General features: G+C 36.4%; 1 long non-coding RNA gene across 1 annotated transcript in view; it reads right to left on the bottom strand.

Moving 5' to 3' along the window:
* The window catches only part of LOC101400910 (uncharacterized), a 112,601-nt gene that overhangs the window by 21,729 nt on the left and 76,866 nt on the right, over positions 1-14,006 (bottom strand). Inside the window, exon 3 of the long non-coding RNA XR_015555470.1 lies at positions 8,181-8,309. This is a non-coding gene — a long non-coding RNA (uncharacterized LOC101400910). The remainder of the gene's footprint in view (positions 1-8,180; positions 8,310-14,006) is intronic.

Raw genomic sequence — 14,006 nt, 5'->3', positions numbered from 1 at the left:
ACCATGTAATTCTGTGGGCTGTAGTTTCAATGACAATTTCATTTTCTGGGCCCTTGCACTGCTATTCTGACCTAATTAGTTTTCCCTTTTGCTTGAACTCCTGCTGGATGCCTGCTAGACCCCTGGTGTCACTAGGTACAAGGTTGGAAGACACCAGACTTGGTTTATCTTCTAACATCAGGTGGAGGGTGTATGATGCTGGATCTGAATCTTCTTCAGACCCTGGATGACAAGGAGACACTGAGACTGATGATGTTACCTTTGCGGGTGGAGAGGCCACCTGCTGCTGCCTAGTGTGGGGAAGCTGATGTGTTAGTCTGCTTGGGGTTGGCTGTTGCTGCTGCAGCAGGGAGATTGGTCTATTCTTATAGGAAGCTGTGAAGCATGGAATGGGTTGGACCACTCAGGTTTTACTGTTGCTGCTATTCTGGAAAGATAAATACACTGCGCTTGGGAGTGTGTTGTAAAGCATAGGCTGGCCGCCAAGCTCTACTGGAGCCAGTGCTACAAGCAGATCCGCCTGCTACTGTTCCTCAGAGTGGATCTCCCCACTGAGCACCACTAAGTCCCCGCGGAGCTTCCTTTCCCCAGACTTTTGGCCAGAGAGAACAGGCTCTCTGTGGTTATGGTTCTGTGTTTTATGTGGTTTGTTTTATCTATGACTATTAGCCATTCCAGGGTATAGGACTCTCTGATGCAGAGTCTAAGATACATGAAAGACAAAAAGGAAACCCAAGCAACACATTGTAGTGTCATTCTTCATGTCCTGAGGTCCTGAGACAGTCTACCTCCATCTTTCCAAGTTCTGTCATCCTTTTATGATTGTCTGTTGAATTATTTAGGTCTATTTAGAGGAGAATAGTGGAGAAAATTGAGTCTATGCTATCTTGTCTTGGAACTAGAAAGTGATTTATTGATTTTTGAAAGAAGGAAAAAGAAAAGATGTTACTCAAAAACTTCACTAAGGTTGAAAAATGTTTAATTTCCCCTATCATTTTTTTTAATCAGTTGTCAAGTTACCAGGTTATACACATACTGTTTCACAACCATTAAATGTTTTGGAGAAATATCTTTCTTTGCTGCTCACTTTTGATATATTATTAATCTAGTTGGTAATATCATTTCAGTTATCTTATTTGTTCATTTGTCTGGCTTATCCTTTTCTCTTATTAAACAAATATAATTTTATTTAGGCATATCTTTAATAACTATGGGTTTTACTTATTTTTTAGTGCAATTTGGTTATCACTCTCTACTAGGAAACTGGAATTTACCCCTCAGGATAAACTAAGGAAAGATAAAGTTGTAGTGGTTAATAATTGTTACTTCTGCCTGATGATTTACAGGCAAAAGAATAAAAGGATTATGCACAAGCCATCTTCATGACTTCTTCAATTCAGTATTGCATTTTCATTTTTTTTTTTTTTGTGAAGAAGATTAGCCCTGAGCTAACATCTGTTGCCAATCCTCTTTTTGCTGAGGAAGACTGTCTCTGGGCTAACATCTGTGCCCATCTTCCTCTACTTTATATGTGGGATGCCTGCCACAGCATGGCTTGATAAGCAGTGCGTAGGTCCGCACATGGGATCTGAACCTGCGAAGCCTGGGCTGCCAAAGTAAAACGCGCAAACTAAACCACTATGCCACCTGGCCGGCCCCTGTATTTTCAATTTTAATGGAAGTACACTGGAAACATTGAAAATGTCTCTCAATAGAAAACTAGTTGAATAAACTTCCACACAATAAATATCCACTGGGCAGAACATTATGCCTCTATTAAACAGTGAGGAAGATCTTTAAAACTTCTTGATTGAGATTTTGATTAACAATATTCTAAAATTAATTAGGTTTAGTTAAAAATGTATTTAATAATAGCTTATAACTAAAAGAAATTGCTCATCATATATCAAGCTGAATACATTCATTTGAAAAGGAAGATTCATACATAAAGGAATATATATTCCTTTACACATATATGTGTGTAAAGGAATCCACACAGATATGTGTGTATGTATATGTATATATATATATATATATATCCTATTGGTTCCACTTCTCTGGAGAACACTAATACAGATGTCACTTACATTGTATACATATATACATTATACATTGTGTATATATATACACACACACATATTATATATGTGTATATTGTTTTCCTAAAACAAAGAACAGCTAATTATTTTACAAGCAGAATGGATTTATTCAAGAATGGCAAAAAATTGCAATTCTAGACATGTGGTCAGTGGTGAACCACATGTAAGTCCAGAAAAACAAAAAAGAGAAACATTCTTTTATGAAGTTTGGAGGGGCTGTTGTAAATAAAGAGACCTTGAAGGAGACTGGGAATTCTAAGTGCAGTGGGTTTTCATTGGCTGAGTTATGGTAGTCTCTCATTGGCTGAGCTGTTTGGCAAGGAGGGATTTCTTCCTTGTTTCTGCTGGGTTAGTAAATAATATCATTTCCTTGCAAGGTAAATCTCTTCCTCTTGGGGTCTATATTGTGCAAATGTATGAACTCACATGCGTGTGAGTTCTCTTTTTGGACCTAACTCCATTTTAAATGAGGTTTCCATTTATTAATTTTCACATTCCTCACTTTTGATCAAGATCTTTCTCTGAAATAATTTCTGAGCCAGAGTCACATTTTTCCAGATTCAGTGGCCTTTTCTCTCTCAATTCTAAGAAAGACCTTTCCTGGGTGTTGTGTCTTATGTCAGAGGGAAAATGAATAGATTGAAAAGCTACTGAGGTCACATTTGAGTAATAAGGATGGGTAGGAGGGAGGAACAGATCTAGTCCAGAATTCTTTGGAAAGTTACCTCATTATAGGTCATTTGCTTCAATTCTGGGAAATCTTTACCTTTAGATGACCAGATGATGTGCAGGTGCAGTCAGGATTTGGTATTTTCTTTAGATGTGTCACATGAATCCAAGAGTCTCTTTCCTGGAGTTTGGCAGCTCAAGAGTTAGTTTACATTACCTGATGGGGCCTTTCCAGTGAGGTTGAAGAGAATCTTTCTGGAGGTGACTTTTCCAATACACAAAATCTCCAGGTTGCAGGGTGTGATGCTTAAGGTCTTCTCCTGGAAGTGCACTGTGAAAAGATTGCTCTAGCAAAACATGATTATTTTTGATAAAAGCAATTAAGCCTTTGCAATATTGAAGTATATCTCCTTTTATCAGCTGCAGATCAAGAGGCTGGGGCTAAATGCATTGGGCATCCTATGACTATCTCAAAGAGTGAGAGTTTAAGAGTACCAAAGTGGGAGGATTTGAGATTTAGAAGGACAAACAACAATGCTTTCGGCCAAGGTATTTGGAGGGTCTCACACATTTTGACAATAGAGTCTTAGTTATGTCAGTGCTTTCGATTGAGCCAGAGGATTAAGGGTGGTAACTGCAGGGAAAGTGTTGTAAAATTGACCAAGTAACACAGATTTGTCAGAATGCCTGACTGGTAGATTGCTCTTCAATCACTATGAAGTGCAAGAGGGGTTCCCCACGTACAGATAATCTTTTCCAAAAGAACTTTAGCCACAGAAGAGGTAGTAACCCGTCTACAAAGAAGGCTTCATTCCAGTGAGAAAGCATACATATCATGACTAAAACATGCTTATATCTGTGAGACAGGAGCAACCATATGAAATCCATTTGCCAAAACTTGAGTGGCCCATTAGGGAATTTAAGATGTCCAAAGCATTGCATATAAGCTTCTCTGGATTGTATTTGGACAGATGGGACAAGTCAAGGAAGCACATTCTGTGGCCTTATTAATATTTCCCTACAAATATTAATTTAGGAATGCTACGGTTTTGTTAGTAGATCAATGGCTTAATGCATGTACAGTGGTTAGGACTGGGAATTTTAGAGTCTTTCGTAGCTCTGAGTTGTTATTTGACCTGAACCAGAGCCTTCTTTTTTTATCAAACCAACAACTGTTGAATTTATAACCTTGTTTTTTCCTTTTCTGAGGCTGGTTGTTTGGCTTCTCTAGCCAGTTTTTCTAAGTTATCTTTGGACCGTGACAGAAGTTTGGCTGCTGTTGGTTCATTTAAGATAGCATTCTTTGAAGAACTATCAGCAAGGTGATTCCCTTTAGCTTCCAGAGAGTCAAATTTAGAATTCCCTGGGATCTTAATAATAGCTAAAGTAGCAGGTTAAAGTATAGCATCCAATAATTCCTGAATGTACGAGCTATCTTTAAATTTATTTCCACTGGAAGTAAGAAAGACAGGTTGTCTTCACAACATTTCAAAATCATGAGCCTCTCTGAAAGTGTATCAGTATAGATGTTGGCAGTTTTGCCTTTTGCTAGGCCTGCCGTTTGCAGGCCTGTGTGTGTGCATATAATTTGGTGTGTTGAGCTGTAGTAGCCAAATGGAAAGGTGTCACTTCAGTTACATCAAAGGTGTCGATATTGCATATCCAACACTATATTTACCGTTGTCACCTTTTAAATAAGAACCATCAGTGAACCATGAAAAGTCAGCATTACTCAAAGGAGTTTTCTTCAGATCACCATGAAGGATCAGGAGGTGATCTGTCAGTATTAAGCAGTCATGAGGGGCTTTAACAGTCATGGAGGAGAGAAGAGTAACATGGATAAAGTTATTACAATGTGAAAGAGTTCTGTGAAAAGAAGTTAGCAAAAAGATTTCATAGGAGGTGAGGCAGCTGACTGAAAAATGTTGAGTGTGACAAGAATTCACGGGGGCTTCTACTGCATGAGGAATGAATATGGCTAAAGAGGATCCCATAATTATTTCCGTGGTGGCCTTAGTCAAAAGAGTATAATGGCTCTAAGGCAAAGGGGATATCCCCTTGCCACAGTCCAGTTGTTGGCTATAATACCCTAGGGGTCAATGATGGTCCCATGTTTTGGGATGAGTCCTCAAGGAGATTTCCTCCCTTTGTATATACAAAAAGGAAAAAGGGAAGCTGGTAATTGGGATGCCTAAGGGCAGGTGGATTCATTAAATTTTCCTTTAAGGATTTAAAGGTTATGTCATCCTCTTCTTCCCATAAAATGGGGTTAAGGTTGTTGTTCTTTAGTAAAATATACAGAAGTTTAGCCATAAAAGAGAAATTTGGAAGCCAATTTCAATAATAACCAGCTAGCCCAAGAAAACCTTGCAGTTGATGCATAGTTTTGGGTTTTGGGAAACTTAGGACTCCATGAAGCTTATCTGAATCTAGGTGTAGCACTTGGTCTGATATTGAACCTGATTTGGACGAACTGCAATTTCTTCTTGGCAAACTTATGTCCCTTTAAGGCTAAAAGCTTTAGCAAGTGGAAGCTGTCTTTCTGTAAGGAAGCTCAGGAAGGAGAGTAAAAACACAAATTGTTGACATATTACAACAAAGTAGAATCCCTAGGAAACTTTATATCATCCAGATTAGCCTTAAGGACTAGTGAGAAATAAGAACGACTCACAGTGAAACCCTGAAGCTTTACTGTCCAGGTGAATTGTTTTCCTTCCCAAGTGAAGGCAAAAGGCATTGGCTAGCTTCATCAACTGGAATGCTAAAGAATGCACTGCATAAATCAATTCCAGTAAAGAATTTGCTTTTAGTTGGGACCGATGTTAGTGTGTGAGTGTTAGAAACAACAGGGTATTGAGGGATAACAACGTGGTTAATTACTCAGAGGTCCTGGACAAACCTCCTCCCTTGGCCCTTGGGTTTTCTCCCAAGTAAGTTAAGAGTATTATAGGTACTAGTGCAAGGGATAATGAGACATGTAATCTATTATGGGCTTTATACCTTGAAAGCTTCTTTACTTATAGGGTATTGATTAATTCGGCAAAGAGGTTTTGAGAGATCTATTTTAATCTTGACGGGAGGTGCATTGTGAATTTTGCCAATATTAGTTGGAGATTTTGTCAATAAGGATGATGGTAGATGATTCGATAGGGACAAATAATCAGTGTCTCCAGAATCAGCTCTAATACGATCAGAGATGAAATAAATAAAATATTCGGAAGGGTCATTTAATTCACTTGGTTGGCTATTTTTATTGTTACTGTGAAATTTTAGAATTATTTCCCCCTTTTGAGAGAAAGAGATACAATTGTGATATTTTTATAAGTCTCAACCTAATTAATGAATGTGGTCTGAGGAGAAAATGGTGGATATCTGTTGTAGGGCCTAAACAAAAGGAGATGGGTTCAAAGGCAGAAACATTTTGAGGTTCATTAGACACCACAGTATTTGAACTATTTTAGTACTCTGAGCCAGAGGCTGCTTTGTAGTACTGGGGTTGAGCACTGAGAGTGTACTTCCAGTGTCAATAAAAACAGAGAGAGATTCATTCTCAATCTGGAGAGTTGTTTCTCTGAGCCAATTAAAAGGGAGTATTGGGAAGAACCCCTGTAGTTCTTCAGAGGCCCATCATTGGGAATTAAGAGGACATTGGAAATACTGGTTAGAAACTGAAAGAGCCTTAAACACTTAAGTTTATAACAATCTCTTTTCCAATGTCTTGGCTCTATGCAATAATAGCAGAAACTATGAGGTTTCATGTAGGGAGTTGATTTGCTGAAGTTGAAGATTAACAACTTTGGCAATCTTTCTTTTAGATGACTCATCTAGGGTGCAAAAATACTGATTTGCTAAATTAACTAAATCTGGAGTGTATATAATTTCCCATTCCACCCTGGACCTTTTAACTAAAAGAGAAAGGTCCTGGTTCAGCCCATCAATAAACATAGTGTTAAAAGTTACCCAAGTGTGTTAAATGTCTTAAGGAAAGCCAGGACTTAAAAAACTAAAAACAAACTGAAGTTGATTATAATAGTCATAAACAGGTTCATCATATTTTTCTGCAGAAGCCTGAATTTTGTTCCAATGAACAGGCTTAGGAAAAGCTACTGTAATTGCTTAGTGGGGTTTCCCAGTGAGTGATCTACCCTCTTGTGAAAAGGTAGGGGTTTGTCTTTCTAGATCCCTTTCAGGATTTTCCCATCAGGCAAGTTTTATCCAATGTTTGGCTTTACCCTCACCAACAAGCACGTGGACTCACTGATATAGGTTTGAAAAACCATATTGGTAAGTTTGAATAATGACATTAAATTCTTCATAAAAACTATGTGGGTCCTCATTAACTTTAGGAAACTATTTAACCACCCCTTGTAATTTGAGCTTCAGTCCAGGGAAATAAGAGACTTGAAGTTTGTTTGGATTCTCAGAAAACTTAACTTTAAATGGGCACGTTCTGTTAGGTTCAGAAGAGGACAAAGTGGGGAGAGGCTTAGGGAAAAAGGGAAGTTTCGTCAGAGAAATAGAATAAGAAAACTGAGGGTACAGAGGAGGCATAGGTGGCATAGAAGAAAAGGAGGAAGATGGTGCCAGAGTTGGGGCCTGAGCACATAGGGGCTGCCATGTGTCCAGAGACAAAGGTGATGGAGGAGGGGAAAGAGAGTCTTCAGAGCCATTTTGTCTTTCTTTAATTGTTTGTTTGCCTCAGTTAATCTTAAAATTTTATTTTGCAGAGAGAAAATTTTACGCTCCCGGTAATGTATAGAAACCTCAAAATACCAATCGAATAGGTGTTCCATTCAGTTTTGGAAATTTCAGAGCTATGGATTTCCAAATTGGTTTTGAGAAAAGTAAGTTTGGGGAGTTCAAATCTTCCCCATGATGGCCATTGGTGTTCTAAATTACTTTTGGTTAAGTTGGTCCATTTGGTTAGACTTATGCATGAGGAGGGATGAGGGTTTTTAAACACAAAACTGGCCAGACTCCTGAAGGGGAGGCACCTTTAAATGATTTAGGTGACTGGGATCCCATTTCTTAGAAGATTTCATGTAGAGCAAGAGAATATTTCCTAAACAGCCTGTAATCCAAATACATGCACATGTTCAATAGAACAGCCCAGTTCCTATGGGAATCAAACCAAAGGACAACACAGCTGCAGTAGGAACATCCTGCTTTGAAAGGAATCATGCCACAGGCTTGCACTGTTCCAATAGATACAGCCTAATTCTGAAGAATTCAGGTGAAAGGCTGAACAGCACAATTTCACTAGCCTGATTACAAAAGAAATCAGACCAAAGGCCAAATGAGTAGTCACAGAATGGAATAAAGCCTTTAACAGAAAGGACAGATCCTGAATAAGGCCTGGAGAGCTTTAAAACACAAAGAGAACAGAGCTTGAGATCAGGAAATACAACTCACACTCCAGAGTCAGCAAGAAAGCAGTAAGCTCAGTGGGCTCTGTGGGTACCACATCCATTTGGGCATCAGCCATAGAGTTGTCAAGGGTCTTCTCTGTATCTCCATACAGTCCACCAAAATAATGTTCACCTAAAACAAATAAACAGTCATTTATTTTACGAGCAGAATGGGTTTATTTGAGAATGGCAAAGAATTGCAAGACAGGACATACAGTTTATGGCAAATCATATACAAATCTGGAGAAACAAAGTAGAGAAACGTTTTTATGAAGTGGGGAGTGGCTGTTGTAAATGAAGAGTTCATCCAGGAGACTGGGAGTTCAAAGTGTGCTGGCTTTTCACTGGCTGAGTTATGGCAGTCTCTCATTGGCTGAGCTGTTGCTGGGCAAGGAAGAATGTCTTCCTTCTTTCTGCTGCAGTAGTAAATAGTATCACTTTCTGCCAGAGATGCAAGATAATTCTCTTCCTATTGGGGTCTGTAGTGTGCTTTGAGTAGCACATACATGAGAGTTCACTATTCTGGTCTCCTGACTCCATTTGAAATGAAGTTTCTATTTATTAATTTTCACAATATATGTGTGTATACGTGTGTGTGTATATGTGTATATGTATTGTGGACTGAAATAAGGAATCTAGGTAAAGGTTAAATAAAGGAGCTTATTTGATAATCAAAGTGAGGAAATCAAATCCTGGGAAACAGTCCAACAGAGTATTCTGAGGAACTGCTCCAAGGTCTACAGATCTGAGTACAATTTATATGCCTTGTAACAAAGCAGTGTACATGCAGAAAAGGACTTACATATCTGATAGTCATCTACTTCAAAGATAACAAGAGCTTTTCAGTTATACATCAACAAGGCTTGTAATGTTGATGTCATCTATGTGTGGAAGGAGACAAAGACCAGGGTCATCGATTTTTCCCTCAGTCACTAAGAAATACAACTGGGAAATGTGACAACGAGGTACTCATGATGTCTTCCTGTTGCTGATTCATCCTACCGGCATTTTTAGTCATGAGATGAGGGGTTGCAAGGTCATTTAGACACAGGCTTATGAGGCCTGCATGACTGTTTCACAGTACAGCATGGAGTTTTACTGTACTGACTTTAAGCATATGCAGCATATTTGCTAGATTCGGCTGTTAGACCAGGGAGCAGGGTTCCAGTTCCATTCACAGCATAGATAGATAGATAGATAGATAGATAGATAGATAGATAGATAGATAGATAGACAGACAGATCTAGAGATAATTTTTTTTTATTATTGTAAGGAATCAGCTCATGTGCTTATAAAGCGTGGCAAGTCCGAAATCTGCAAAGCTGACGTCCTGGTTTGAATTTTAAGGGTGGTAGGCTTATGTAGAACCAGGAAGAGCTGATACCCAGTAAAAAGTCCATCAAATGGAAGAGTCAATATTCCAGTTTGAAGACCGTCAGGAAGAATTCTCTCTTACTCAGGGGAGGGTCAGATTTTCCTTATATTCATGGCTTTAACTAATTAGATGAGATGCACCAACATCAGGGAGGAAACACTGCATTAATAAGTCCACCACTTTAAATGTTAATTTCATCCAAAAACACCCTCACAGAAATACCCAGAACAATGTTTTACCAAATATCTGGGCGCTCTGTGGCCCAATGAAGTTGACACACAAAATTAACTATCACAACATCCAATTACTAATGAGATAGTGGGGAATGTACTTAATATTCCTAAAGAAAATAATTTTAAAACCATGTAATTTATCATTTAAAGAGGAGGGGGAAAATTTTTTCCCAAGCTTTATTGATGTATAATTGGCATAAAATTTTCTATAACTTTCTGTGAGTTTAAGGTGTACAATGCAGTAATTTATATATATATATAAAATATGTATCCAAATATATATCCAAAATAAATTTAACACACCCATCACCTCACATAGGTACAATTTTTTGTATGTTTCATGGGAATTTTTACAATCTATTCTCTTAGCAAAATTTCAGAAAGTTTACTGCCCATATAATTATTGAGAAAACCGTTAGAGATTGAACACTTGTTGAAGGAAAACAGCAAAGGCCAGATGTAAAGTAAAATAATTAGAGATAGCCAAAGTATCAATTTCAACTTAAAAAAAGTAAAATAAATTATTAAAATAATAGCATAGTCATTAATGAGAAATACTGGGTACTTATGTACTCAGCAATATTGAAAAAGTTTTATATGCATGGTACATTTCTTTCAGACAACACTATAGGAGAAGAATTAATATATTTCTCTCACAGATGAGCAAACTATGACGAAAAATCTTCAGATAACTTGCTAAGATTATTACATCTAAAAAGAGGAGAAATTCTTTGACAAGAAGAGATAATTATGGTTTTGTTCTTGTTATCGTTTGTTTTTAATCATGAAAATTTCCAAACATTTACAAATGAAAAGAGAAAACGGTAGTGATCCCTCATGTACCTCTTAGCTAACTTCAACAATTAGTAATACATGCCCCATTTTGACTCATCTAAAGCACCAATTACCCAAACCCCAACTGAACAATTATTTTAATATGTCTCGATAAAATTAACAGTATTTTCTTAATAGTGTCAAACAAGTATTAGGTGTCAAATCATTTCTCTTGCATCTTAACTCTCTTTGTACCATCAATTCCTTTAAAACAGAATCAAAACAAGGGCCACAAGTTTGGTTGACCTGTCTTTTATGTTTATTTTAATCTTCAACATTTCCCCTTCATGTTTTATTTTTGTGTCTTTTTCTATTGATAAGTCATTCATCCTATGTAATTTCCCACATTCTGGATTATTTTATTACCATTATACAGTCAATGAACTTGTTCCTCTGTCTCTTATATTTTCTGTAAAGTGAAAGTTTGGTTGAATTCTAGTTCCACTGTTTTGCAAAGAAGAATTCAGATAAAGCCCTGTACCTTTTATTGCATATCAGGAATCACATAATGTCTTGCAACCTGTTTTTTAGTCATGGTAAGTTTAAATACTATGTTCAGGAGTTTTAAATTTGTATTATTTATTTTAAAATTTCTTATTTTTACCTAATAGTTTTAGCAGTTACTGCAAAATGATGATGTTTAAACGTTTTTATTCCTTTTGCATGTATACTTGAAATTTCTATAAATGATAACTTTATTTACTCTTTGATCATACTGAAATACAGTTCATTCACATCTCAAAAGTAATTGATTTTTTTGTTTTTACAGTTTTTATTTTGTTTTGTTTCTTTGTAATCTCTATTGTATACTCTTTTTTTTGCCCTTATGGTTTATCTTACTAGAAATGCTCATCACATTATTATGGTTTGAAGTTATTTAAATTATTTTTTGTAGTTACACTAAAAATTGAATATAAAGTTACATTTATTCCCAATTTTTAGGGATTTAAAATGTTTTAAATTTAATTTTATTGGGCCAGCCCCGTGGCTTAGCGGTTAAGTGCGTGCGCTCCACTGCTGGTGGCCCGGGGTCGGATCCCCGGCGCGCACTGATGCACCGCTTCTCTGGCCATGCTGAGGCCGCGTCCCACATACAGCAACTAGAAGGATGTGCAGCTATGACATACAAATATCTACTGGGGCTTTGGGGGGAAAAAAGTCTTCTGTGAGATAAAGAGTTTACAAGGAAATTTGGAGCTGCGATCAAAATGAGGAAAGCATTAAAAAATGATAAGTTCCTCAGGCAGAAATACATGGGGGTGTGAAGACATTGGCCAAGGTGACAAGGATAGTAATGAGAAGATTCCTCATGACAATCACCATGTAAATCACCCAAAACAAAAAGCTATGTAAAACCTGTAGCTCCCTGGTGTCAGAGAACTTCACGAGGAAGAATTTCATCACTTCTGTGTTATTGGTCTTATCTTTAGCCTAATTCACATAATGTGACAAAGAAAGCTAGGGACACACATAGCCTTCATGCTAAGCCTTCCTCCTTTCCAATAATAATTTTTTCATTCCTATAAGAATTTATCTATGTTATGTTTACAAGATATGCACATTTTACTCTCCCTAAAGTCATGTTAGGCTACGTCCCTCTCAATGTTTAACTCACAATATATGTTAGAATAGCATATATGTTGAGTGAGCAGATTAGAGAGAGAAAATAAACTATTATACTTTTACGGACCTGACGTTTGTTAAGTCTTTATAATCTTTATAAAATTTATCCTGAATCATTAACTGATATTTAAAAATAAAATTATTGATACAACACAGTCTTTTGTTAAAGCTGCTCAAATGGAAAGAAGGCAGTCATTGGATAATTTCTGTGCACGGACTTGTTTTTAATATTCAGTAAATTTATACTCAGGAAATAAAACTATTTTACATTTAGTTTTATAATTAAATATATTACACAAAAGATGACAAATTATACCCTATGGTAAAAAGTAAAATAGGAGGTTTATAAGTAGGCAAGTATATTATTATCATAAAAATTAATGATAGTTATAGATAATAAATAGGAGAATATATGAAATATGGAAGAAAATATCCACATTGCCAAACCCACAGGCTGTTCATACATGCACTCAAGTACACACATAAACACACTCACACACACACATTCCTTTCCGTAATGTACCTCCAGTGGATTTATAGGCAAGATAGAAGCACACATTACAGAAAAACATTTGCAATAAAAATGACTATAATAAGTAGAAACATACCACATCCATTCACAAGAAAAACACTCAAAACATTGGGTGCAGAAGGAATATATCTTAACATAATAAAGGCCATATACAACCAATCTACAGCTAACATAATACTCAAAGGGAGAAGGTTGAAAGCTTTTCCTCTAAGATCAAGAACAAAACAAAGATGCTTCTTCTCCCCACTCTTATTCAACTTAGCACTGGAAGTCTTAGCTAGAGGAATTAGGCAAGATAAAGACATAAAAGGCATCCAAATCGGAAATAAAGTAGTAAAATTGTGGTTATTTGCTGATGATAAGATCTTATATATATTAAAAAACCCCTAAACACTCAACCAAAAAACTGTTGGAACTAATCAACAAATTCAGCAAAGTTGCAGGATTTAAAATCAACATACAGAAATCAGCTGTCTTTCTACACTCTAACAACAAACTATCTGAAAATGAAATAAAGAAAATTATCCATTATCAATAGCATAAACAAACAATAAAATATGTAGGAATACATTTAACCAAGGAGGTGAAAGATCTGTACACTGCAAACTACAAGAATTTGTTGAATGAACTTGAAGAAGATACAAATAAATGGAAAGATATTCAGTGTTCATGAATTGGAGGAATTAATATTGTTCAAATGTCTCTACTACACAGGGCCATTTACAGATGCAATCTCTATCAAAATTCCACTGGCAGTTTTACAAAAATAAAAAACAAACAATTCTAAAATTAATATTCAACCACAAAAGAACACAAATAGCCAAAGCAATCGTGAGACAGAAGAACAAATCTGGAAGTATTATACTTGCTGATTACAAACTATATTACAAAGCTATAATAATCAAAACAGTATGGTACTGGCATAAAAATAGACACATAGATCGATGGAACAGAATAGAGAGCCCAAAAATAAGCACTCTCATATACAGAATCAACAAATATGTAACAAGAGAATCAAGGATACCTAAAGGGAAATGGATAGTCTCTTCAATAAATGGTGTTAAAAAAAATTGGATAATCAAATGAAGAATGGAATTGTATCCCTAAATTAGAACACTCACAAAAATTAATTCAAAATGGACTAAAAGGTTTAATTAAAACCTAGATCCATAAAACAGCTAGAAGAAAACTTAGGGAAAAATGTTTTGACATTTGTCTTAATAAATTTTTGGA

The sequence above is a fragment of the Ceratotherium simum genome, chromosome 1 (assembly GCF_057802395.1).
Source record: "Ceratotherium simum simum isolate JZ-2026a chromosome 1, ASM5780239v1, whole genome shotgun sequence".
NCBI classification, from domain to species: Eukaryota; Metazoa; Chordata; class Mammalia; order Perissodactyla; family Rhinocerotidae; genus Ceratotherium; species Ceratotherium simum.
Note: the sequence above shows the minus strand (reverse complement) of the source record. Positions and strands in the feature narration are given on the sequence as shown.